Source organism: Cygnus olor, chromosome 3, assembly GCF_009769625.2.
Source record: "Cygnus olor isolate bCygOlo1 chromosome 3, bCygOlo1.pri.v2, whole genome shotgun sequence".
NCBI lineage: Eukaryota > Metazoa > Chordata > Aves > Anseriformes > Anatidae > Cygnus > Cygnus olor.
The window spans coordinates 47,154,028-47,165,020 of NC_049171.1; the positions used below are offsets into that span (position 1 = coordinate 47,154,028).

The window sequence follows — 10,993 nt, forward strand, 5'->3', positions numbered from 1 at the left end:
TTTCACTTTTTGAAGGATGGGACAGAGTGGAATTAGGTGAAGTCAAGGACATATAAAAAGGGGCAATAAGGCTATGCAGAAAGTGCAGACTGCCTGTTTTGCCAGCAGTCCATGTTAATTCCCACAGTTTAACAATAACTAGCATTGGGACTCATTTAACAACAAAAGAAAATGAACTCTGCACGGGGGATCCTCCTGTGGCATTCACTGTAATTAATAACATTAGTGACACTCTATTATTTTATCTTCATCATTTGTGAAGTTGTCTTAATCACTTTTTTAAAAAAAAATCCAAAAGAAAAATAATATTACTATCAACACATAATATTATTTTGTATGTACATTTCACATTTCCTTTGTAAAAACAGAAATAAATAAGAATATGTCTCTGCAACATGAATGCATCAGGTGAGGATGTGAGGTGTTTGAACCAATCTGAAGAGCAAGAGAAAGGTAATTTCAGTATTCAACTCTGGCCGTAAACACCTGAGCCTAAAATTTCCGTCCTTCAGCACCCTGGTAGCCACCACCTAACCCTGAAGGCCTTCCAAATCCCTAGGTTTTCAGCAAGAAATTCCTCCAGATGCCCGTGTACTCAGTGGTAACAGCTGTGAGCTTATCTATGATATGCTTCCTTGATATCGATAGGCAAAGATTTTCCTTTTCTGTCTTCTGTGATCTTCATCCCAGCAGCCTTTAAGAAAATACCTGAAAAGTCTCCCCCTCATAAAAAAATGTGGTCAGCAGAAGCAGGGTTATGCCGTCCCTGCATTGTGTCTAGTCATAAGTGGGCAAAAGTGTAATAGAAGGTTAGGGTGAGTCTTCTTTTATATCTAAGGAAATTCAAGTTAATGCCCCCCACCACTATTCCCAGCTGTTGATACCTACAATCTTCATTATCTTTAGCAAAGGTGATCAACCCTTCCATTCTGTAAAAGGGGAAGGAAAGAAGAGAGAACAAACATATGAGCAAGATTCCCTAGCCTGGAGGTGTGACATTTGGAACAGGAAGGTGGCCTCTGTGCCTGTTTTGTTCATCACACGTTATACAATGATGAGACATTGGTGGAGAAAAGAATGAGCTAAGGGCTCTCAATTTTGCACGTTTGCAATGGGTAATGGAAGTGTGCTTTACTGACCTCTGCCTCAATGGACACTTATTTCAAGGAGGAGCTTCCATAGAAGAAAATGTCAGACTTCTCTGCCACCCCCCATCCCAGTACTCTACCTGGTAGACATGAACCCTGCAAAACTGTTTTAGAGTGCCCTGATGCATAGATGTTACATTCTTACAGGCACTGCTCTGCAGCCAGAGACAAGGTCTCACACGCAAAGAAGAAACCACATGCTTTGCTTTCTGCTATCAATACTGTATTTATTTATTTATTTATTTATTCATCACAAACCTGCCTACCTTATCTAGTATCACTGATTGACAATGACACAAATCTGGAAACAGCACATGAAATTTTGTAGAAGGTAAGGTAGCACAAGAAAAGGAAGTTAACATGTTTATTATAAATCTATTATTTAAAATTCAAAGGGAAATATACCAAAGGTTCTTGCCTGTCTCATTAGAAAAAGAAGTTATTAAGATTCTGATATCTGCCTTTCAACGTACTGGGCACCCCAAAATACGTAGATAATGCAGAAAGCAATGCAGAATGTATGTGAATGAATAATAGATCACATGAAGAAATCAGGGATTACTTTTTTTCCATGCAGATATGACTTGAGTAAATGTACCATGTAGACACTTGCAGGCAGAACGTGGACAGCAATGTCAAAACAGTGGACATTTGTGCCAGTTACCAGATCCAGTATTGTATGGTACTTCTTATCACTAAAAGATGACCTAGATTTTAGAGAATTTATCTGGGGGTTCATCCAGGATGAAGAGTTTTTCTCAGTTATCACATTCATCTCTTTTCCTCTAAGAAAACTACACTTCCTGAAATACGTGGATGTGCTTTCTAACTTCATGTAATCTGCCTGGTTACGTAAGCCTGTACCTTCACTTTTGAAGATTTCAACATATCCCCTGCCATATGGAAGCCACAGGAAATGATTTATTTGACCCCCTTCAATCCTCAAATGCTTTAACTCTGGACTAATGCTGTCACTACAGTTTATTGTCATGATGTCTGTTTTCCTGATTTCATTTGGTAAGTTCCTGAGTTTCACGGTAGAGTTAGTTGTGTCTCTTGTTGTTCTCCTGGCTTCCATTTGCTAGCAGTTGTTCAGCACAGCAGCTCAATGGTGTTCACTGAGCCTCATTTATGCCTTCCTAGTGCAGCTGCACTGTTACAGAGGGAACAGGTAACTAGACCCACCTTAGCTCTGCCCGCTGGCCACCACCCTCCCTTCATACATCCGCTCTTGTTCTGGCAGCTTCTTCAAATGCTGTTGTGTTCAGTCACTTATTTCACTGCAAATAACCTGCAAAAAAAAAAAAAATCTGTGTAAGGTACCTCAGATCACAATGACTGATACGCATTGGGAAGTCTTCACGTCTGTGGCTGGCTTATATGTTTTGGGAAGGCGGTAACCAGTGCTGGCAGGGTGAAAGGTGATGCATAGCTTCTATAGATGGGTTCAAGGCAGTCATTTCTTTAACTGGCACTGCTGGGACTGGAAGACCTGCATCTGCAATGTGTAATTTAGCATCCCAGTGCCATGCCTGGTATTGTCATTGATTCCCTGGGTGACCTCAGTCACATCAGTTAATTTTACAGAGCTTGTCTGGTCTGCATTATGCTCTCTGTAATGGAGTCTATCAGGTGTTTGCACACTAGTTAGTCAGTACGAGACACTCTGGTAGTTAGCATTTCTAGGATGTTGTTATATCAAATACTAACTCAGGGGCATTATTAAAGCAGGTAGAAATGACAAGAAAATATTTTTTCCTCTTTGACTTAGTTGTTTGATGGTTGAAGTTGATGAGACAAGGCTTGGGAGAAAGGCTCAGGAGGTTGAAAGGCAAGAGAAAAGTCTTACCCTAACCAGGTCTACAACCCTACTGCCTTGTTGACTGCTACATGTCACCAGGGGCACAAGCTACAGCTTCTCCAGTGCAGTTTAGTATGTAGTAAGGCCAGGCAACTGCAGCCAGTCTTCATGGTCTCTTCGTCAGAGCAAAACTCAGGCAGAACAGAGAGCTGCACTCCCAGGATTTAAAACAAAGCCATGTCACTTCTTGTGGCACTGCCCTGAACCAATCCTTCATGCAGTGACTTTTACATTTTCCTTCCAGGCCACCAGCTGTCAGATGGTAACAATTTCCATCCACTTGCTGACGTGAGCTGGTTTTGAACTTTAATCCAGTCCATGTCTTAACTGTGGTGGCAAACACTTTTTAACTAAAAAGAGCCTTCAAAACAATTTATAAAAAAAAAAAAAAAAGAAAGAAAGAAACACCAACAATCCCAAAACAGCCCTTGCTAGCAGCACAGCTTTTCTAAAAAGCTTGACAGATGTACGGAGGCAGAGTGATCCCATGAAGGAAGGAAGCAGCCACTGTATGGTTGCAGGAGGTTGGGGTTGCAGTGACCGAGGCACCTGGACATCGCTCCGTACCAACACCGTGCTCAAGGCTGGTGCCTGCCCCAGAAAGCTCGCAGCCTGCAGTCACCACGAGACACAAGATAGATGCCGACTGACGAGGGAACACAAGGAAACAATGAAACAATGCTGGTCAGCATGAGAAGCAGTAGTGTCATCATTAAATCATCTCCATTTACTTTCCTAATATGCTAACATTTTCTGCCACACACAGACCTCTTCCTCCCAGGCAGTACTGAGTGCCTTCAACTCCCAGGGAAGTCCATAAGGATGGAGAGACGTCAGCATCATGCATGAGGTGCTTAGCATTGTGCATGGTAGAGCCTAGAGAGTCAAATCTTGGCTACGCTACAATCTCTGGCTTGGAGCAACAGTCACCTCTGTAATGGAAAATTATTCTAATACAATAATACAGCTGGGAAGAATTTGCCATGTTTCTTGGATGCTGACAATTGTAGTTTCTTAGTCAAATATATATGGGTAATACATAAAATGTTGCTCCTGGTACAGTTCTGAAGATGATTCCTTTCTTAAAGATAGACATTCATCATCATAAGAAAAATGTTGCCATTTTCTGCCCGAATCTTTCTCACTTGGGAAGTGAACAAGTCACTGCAATCTCTGACTATTTCGGACTGCTTTTTGCATGTTTCCCATGTGGCCAATTCCCTTAAATTTTCCTTTCCTGCATGGTGTTTGCTGCTGGGATTCATCTGGTGAGTCCCTTCTCCGTGCTCTCCCTGTTGCCTGGTGGCACCATCATGTTGCAGATGTGCTGGGTTCATCTTCTACCCATGATCTGGATAGTCTCATCTTCCTGCTGGAGAAATTTGGAGCGTTGAACTGTCTGGCAAATCTCAGAATTTGTACTAAACAGATTCCACTTAATACCTCGTATTTCTCTATAGTTGTTGCCATTGTCTGTGCCTTTGGTGGATTTAAGAATAATAAGGCTTAATCAACTATATTAACTCTAGATTCAAAACTAAATGGTTGTAAATTAATTTGAATTACAAAGATTAGCCTTAGGAAGGAAAAATGTGGCAAACACCACAGTCTTCCAAGCTAACCGCACCTTTTGGAAATTCCCAGAGTAGCTGATTCACTGGAATGACAATTACCCCCCCTGCTTCTTTCCCCTCCCCCTTAAAGCACATTGTTTTACAGGAAACTTAATAAGACACAGTTTGTTAACAACAGTCATTAGGACTTTACTCAGATTGCTCACGCTGATGATAATCTTTGAAATGTGATTTTTTTTTTCATTCCAACGGGATTTCTCTGCTTATCCACACCTCCTGATTTCAACGGGAACCTGCCCTGAGTAAGGGCTAGGAACCCAGTCATGTATCACTGACGTCGCTGGGAATTTTCCCATTGAGTTCCGTGGGATCAAAGCATATAGTATCCTGAAAAGTAATTGTAAAACATTAGACACCCCTGCTCTCGTTTGTTGCACATTCAATTTCTAGCAACAACAATAGTTTTAATTCCGGGTTGCTGGGATTTTTATTTTTTATTTTTTTTTCAGTTAAATATATTATGAGTCAAAGGATGTTGGAGCCAACACTCCAAGGAAACAATGGGGACAGATCCTTCATCTTGGCTAAGTGCCTTTTGTGTCCTTGTGTGTGGCTACTTTAATTTGTACCAGAGACTAGCCATACACACACACGTACTCACGTACACACATTAGATCCAGCAAGCCTAAGGATCAAGGGAGAAAAAGAAAAATGTTTTACAACCCCTTTTAGCTTCCTATTTCTAGCTCATATTCACACACACAGAATAGAGAAGGAAAGTTTTCAACATCTGAACAGAAAAGGGACATAAATAGTCACTATTTAAATATTACAGCAGTAGGTAGGTTGGTGATACAAAAAAAAAAAAGGAAAAATAAAGAAAAAAGAAAAAAGTAGGAGGCAAGAAAGTATTTAAGAACATGGCAAGCGAGAATGATCAGCAGTGCAGTACTTTGTCTGCCTGCCTGCCTCTCTGAGTTATTCCCAGTTCACTCACACACATCATCTTCGACTGTACTGACCTTTCCTTTTCACTAGCTTCCACTCTTGTGTTACTTTCTTTCCTGTGTTTATATGTTGGCTCTGTTAAACTGATTAGTTTTCCTGTCTGTTAAGCTACTACATAATGCCTTGTAACACAGTACTATACCCTACATAAATGCCACAAATATGTAAAATACGTATCAGGAAAGCAATATTTTCTACAGGGAATAAAAGCACTATTTTTAGCTCCCTATTTACACACATCACAGAGTCATAGCCTATCACCAGATTTAATCAAATCTATCTTTGAATTCAGGCAAAGAAGTTTGTCCATTTTAGGGAGAAAAGGACTTTTTTTAAGGCTGGAAAAAGCTGGCAGAAACCCTAGCTCAGCTCAGACCACTATTTGGGAATTCCCAGAATGCTGAATCACTGGGGTGGACAATTACCACCCTCTTCAACTGTACAGTCAGAGATTTTAAAGAGCAGAAACGTATGCATGCTTAAAGAAAGGAAATGCAGTGTTAGTGTGACTGCTTCTATTGAGAGCAATTCCTGAGAAATCATTTTCTGTTCATAATGGGGTTTCCTCCTCTCTTAACCTCATTCTCACTAGAAATGTAACTAGCCACAGAGATTTCTAAAAGTTTATCATCGAGAATTTTCATCCTCAGGGCACAGCTGCCAGGCAGGTTTTCTTGTGTGATCCAACTGCCCCATCACGTATTACTGTACTACTTGAGGAGGCCTAGTAAACAGAGACATTCCAATGAAGCCAATTGCTTGAAAGCCAACAGTTCTGGGGCTCTGTGTTCTGGAATTACTTAACATTATATCATGCTGAAAATTGTTGTTTTGTTTTGTTTTGTTTTGTGCATCTACTACATACCTTAAATAAGCAAAAGTTGGCAGTGACTTCCAGAGTGAACCTAATGAAAGGTTTCCCATTGCACTGTTCCTCCGCTGGTGACCTCAATAGTGGAAGCAACCCACACTTCTGACTTGAGTTCAGCAGCCCTCTCCTGTGAGGTGCAAGTGCACATCTGTAATGCAGAATCAAATTACTAGATTTTGACTTTTTTCAGGTCTCAAAAGTCCTAAGAAGGTTGGTGGAGATGTATTCACAATACTCCTCTTTCACCAATCCATCAGCTGTTACAATTTTGATTTTCCTGTGGTCCTCCAAACCCAAGTGATCAGGGCAAACCAACCTCAAGCAATAAGAACCTGCCCAGAGGACAGATCCTATATTTTGATGTTATCCACTGCCAAAGCATCCTTTCCTAGAGGCAGCATTGCTGTAGAGATACTGCTTTAAGGGAAATATATTGCAGTTTCTCAACATACATCCATTGGTTTATCGGGAGAATAATGAATCCCTCTAGCCCTGGCCATTCCACACATTTGGAGTTTTATTAAAATGGAGAGGATGACTGTGTAAAGTATCACACGGAACAAAGTAGAGGGAGAAGTTTAGGAGAATTTACCTCTGTACTTTCCAAACAAAAGCCTGTCCAAGCACAGAAGGTCAAGACTCTAAGGTGATATTTGGACATCAAGTCTCGCTTACGTCTTACTCAGCCAGTTTATTTCATAGGCTTCACTGTAAATTCCTTACCCAATTTTCCTCTAATCGCCACGCCTCCTAGATTAGGGCCTGTGTGCTCAGCACAGAAACCCTTCCCAGATGCCTAGGTGCCGCTGGCTGGGCGTTGGGACGATGTCAGCAGCGAGCTGCTCACCAAGTACCCGCAAGCAAGCCCATTGCACAAACCAGCACTCCCAGGAGGGTGTCTGCACGGCCTGTTGGGCCAGGGCACTTGCTTTCCTGCTGACCAAACAAAGAAAATCAAAGCTGCTTCTGGCAGCGCCCTTATTATTCATTGCTGCTTGGGAGCTGTCAAGAGGTACGTCTCACAGACGTGGTCCCTGTCCGGAGGGGCTGGGAGTGTTGCACCAGCTGAACGGCGCCAGTCCCTCTCTGTGACCAAGCAGTCGGTTGGAAAGCAAGCCAGGCTCTGTTTTTGTCACTTAGTTTGAGATACACGTCTACTAACTTGAGCTGACTGAAGTGATCTGGTTCTGAGCCTCTTGCCCAGGCCTTTTGCCCAGGCCTCTTGCCCTTCAGCTGAGGGAGACACAGGGGATCGTTCAGAGCTCAGTCCATGTAACCCTCCCTAAGACAGATGTCTCACACAGAAAGTGTCAATCTTTCTTCAAAGGTGCTCATTTCCCCCTGTTTATTGGACAACAGGTTCAGGTTAGGTGTTTACACACCTAGGCAAGCTCAGAGAAGGGTTCCGCCTTACCAGACACACGCTGCAATGTGGGTGCAGCCTGGAATGAAAACAGATCTATTTATTTATTTATTTATTTGTTTGTTCTCGGCAGTCTAGTTTTGTTTTGCTTTGAAAGAACCAGTATTGCAATAGCAATAAGGCACCTCAACGTGTGGTAATACAGCAAGATATCCCCACGCCTAGTCAACTGAAAGTACTTGGCACCCGGCCCAGTGACTGGCAACATCCCCTAGGCGTGGTGTTATCTCCCAGTATCGCCCCACCCTGACATGTCTAGCATTTTGTGCACCAGGATTAAGGTCCAGTTCTGCTACCCTTACTCACCGTGAGTAAGGATGGCGGGATCTAGGTCTAAGTGAATGAATACTGCTGTAATGAGGCAGTGCTTGTAACCTTATTATGCCAGTGAAAACTCCACGACCGGAGCTTTGAGAATAAGGAATTAATTGGCTTGAAGGAGTTTCAGTCTAATAACCTCTTACCAAAAGCATTAAGGTTTATACTCGGAGTTGGTTAGATTAGTTTCAATTTCAGGTAGTGGGTATCTATCCAATTACTCTCCTCCTCACTCGGGTAGAGCACATGCCATTCCTTCTGCTACTCGATATGCTAAGCAGCATGTGAGTTGGCAAGTTGGGATGAAAAGCAAATTAGCATTATGCGAACTGCAGGATTCTGGCACTTACATTAGGATCAGTGATCTGACAAGAAATCCTGCCAAGCTACCAAGCCTTCCTGAGCCCAGAGAGAGCTGCAAACCCTAATCCAAGAGACCAGCTGACAACAACAAAGCAAAACAAAACGGGCTGGGGGGGAGGGAACAAACTCTTGCTTTCTGGGACGGGTGCTGGACCAAGCACCGGGGTGGGTTTCCTACTCAGACCTCACTCTCAAATCACAGTGAAGAAAGAAAGAGAAAAAAAAAAGAAAAAAAAAGGAAGGAAAAAAGAGGGGGAAAAAAAGGACAGTAAGGAAGGAAGAAGGAGAAAAAGAGGGAACGAAAGAAAGAATTATGACCAACCAGCACCCCACTCTCTGGCACCCCAGCTGCCTGTCTGGTGGCACTGCTGCCTGACAGTGGGGCAGCGGAGCAAAAGGAGGTAAACCTATTTTGCCATGAAGATGGCCTCAGTTTCTGTGCTGGGGCAGACAGGCTGCAGGTCCTGGTCCCCTTTTGCTGACTCTCTGCAGACGTGGGCAGTTACTGCAAGAGCGGCAGACGACAGCAGGGCAGTAATACCTTAAAGCACTTCAGCCGGATTCACCAGAATTCGTCTGTCTCAGTTTAGGTTGCTTCTAAGGCATCCACAGGTAAAGATTTTTTTTTTTTTTTCAGGTGTTGGAATAAGCTATTCCTGGTATTTTTGTCTGCCGTGTGCAGGCAGGATAAGGCCCATAATCCTTGGTTTGGATGGAAGGGAGAAAGAAACTAGAAGAAAGCGTACAACACTCCCTAAGCCTCAGTGAAAACCCAAGGGTATTGTGCATCCATTTGTGACTGTGTCTTTGAAATCATGTCTGAATTACAGCTTTATTAGGTAAGTTTCTGCAATACCTTAGCCACAGACAGCACCATCTGTTCGTACTAGCACTGTACAAGTACAGCAAAAATGCTGTATGGACTCTCAAATCCTTTTGCAGTTCTTAAGTAGTAGAATATATCTAACGATGTTAGGACCAGATAGGATTTAGTTTTAGTTTTATGCATCAGTTGCAAGAGATTATGTTCCAATTACACTAACGTATGTTGCTTCATGAAGCAATTTCTATATCCTGTTAACAAAGATGGCTTTTTTTGATTGCAAGAGACATGCTTTAGCTGTATAAGTAGCTCTAAAACATTTGGTAATGATTCTTCACTTTAATAGGGGAAAGTATAATTAAATTTCTAGCTTTGTGAAGAGTAAGGCGTAGTCTAAGAAGTTCTTAAATCACAGGGCAGTCAAATACAGCAGGGTGAGAGAAATAGGGGTCTCATTACTGACGTTTTTTACCACTTTAGTGCATTGCTGGATTTTATACACCTGACCTTTGAGAAATGTTGGCTTTTACCTGGCTCACAGTTTCATCAGTCTAAATGTTGCATAAGGATGGCAATAAGTTGAGCTCTCTGATCCCCTGTCTCTCAGTGGTCATCAAATTTTAGTAGTTATCTCTACGCTGAGCTCTATAAACTCTGCTTTTACCTCTCGACCAATGAAAAGTCCTTTATTTTCAGCATTTGTTTTGGAAATGTTTTAGTTCATTGCATTAAAATCGGAACATGAGACAGCTTTTCAGCCTGTGAGTATTTATGAAGACCTGGCCCAGGTGCTGTGAACCCAGTAGACACAATGTACCAGCCATTTGACACTTTTGTGTGGAAGTCATTAAACCAAGGCAGTGGTACTATTAAAATAGAATTATTTTCTTCATGACATTTAGAGCAGGTTGCATTCATTTCCCTCTGAACATTCATTCAAAGGGAAAGAAACTGAGTCAAATTCTAGATTTACATTTCTCATGAAAAAAATCTTCTTGCTTTGATTTTAGGTGGTTACTGGAAGTATACACAGTTCTGCATTGGCTACTCCAGACTCTTTCAAGTGAACTCACAAATAAACTCTAGTTTTAGACAAACTTTTCTGCTCTGTCTCCTTTTGTCTGATCATAGGGCTTCCTAAACAGAATCCAGAAAGTAGGGACTGGTCTTTGATTTCAGTTTTCTGATCAGAACCCAGAACGGGGACCACAGGAAATAAAGTGCACCAATCCACAGCTGCATAGCTGCTGCAGTACCGTTGGAAGAAAGTCGAAGGTCTTGTTCCTTGCATCTAGGTCACAAGGTCAAAATTAATTTGATTATGCTAAGAGGGGAGGCAACCCGAGTGCCTCTGGATAATATGATTTCATGATGGCAGGCAATCCTCCAGATTACATTGAGTTTCTTAAGAAATTCTGGTTGGCATTCAGGTATATATTTCTACACCTTCTTACCGCAAAGCAAGTCACATTTTAAGCTTTTGAAGAACGTAATCCTTTTCATGCAGGTGAAACAACATCTTCATTTGGCTTCTTCCTGTATGAAAAAGGCTCTACAAGCTGGGCAACAGAAGGCTGGGTTTTGACCAACTCTGACTTTTCAGG

At 42.1% G+C, this 10,993-nt stretch overlaps 1 long non-coding RNA gene across 1 annotated transcript; it reads left to right on the forward strand.

Moving 5' to 3' along the window:
* Window positions 1-9,210: 9,210 nt before the first annotated feature.
* LOC121067075 lies at window positions 9,211-10,480 on the forward strand. Its single transcript, XR_005818087.1, has 2 exons — window positions 9,211-9,405; window positions 10,400-10,480. It is a non-coding gene; the product is annotated as an uncharacterized LOC121067075 (long non-coding RNA).
* The last annotated feature ends 513 nt before the right edge of the window (window positions 10,481-10,993 follow it).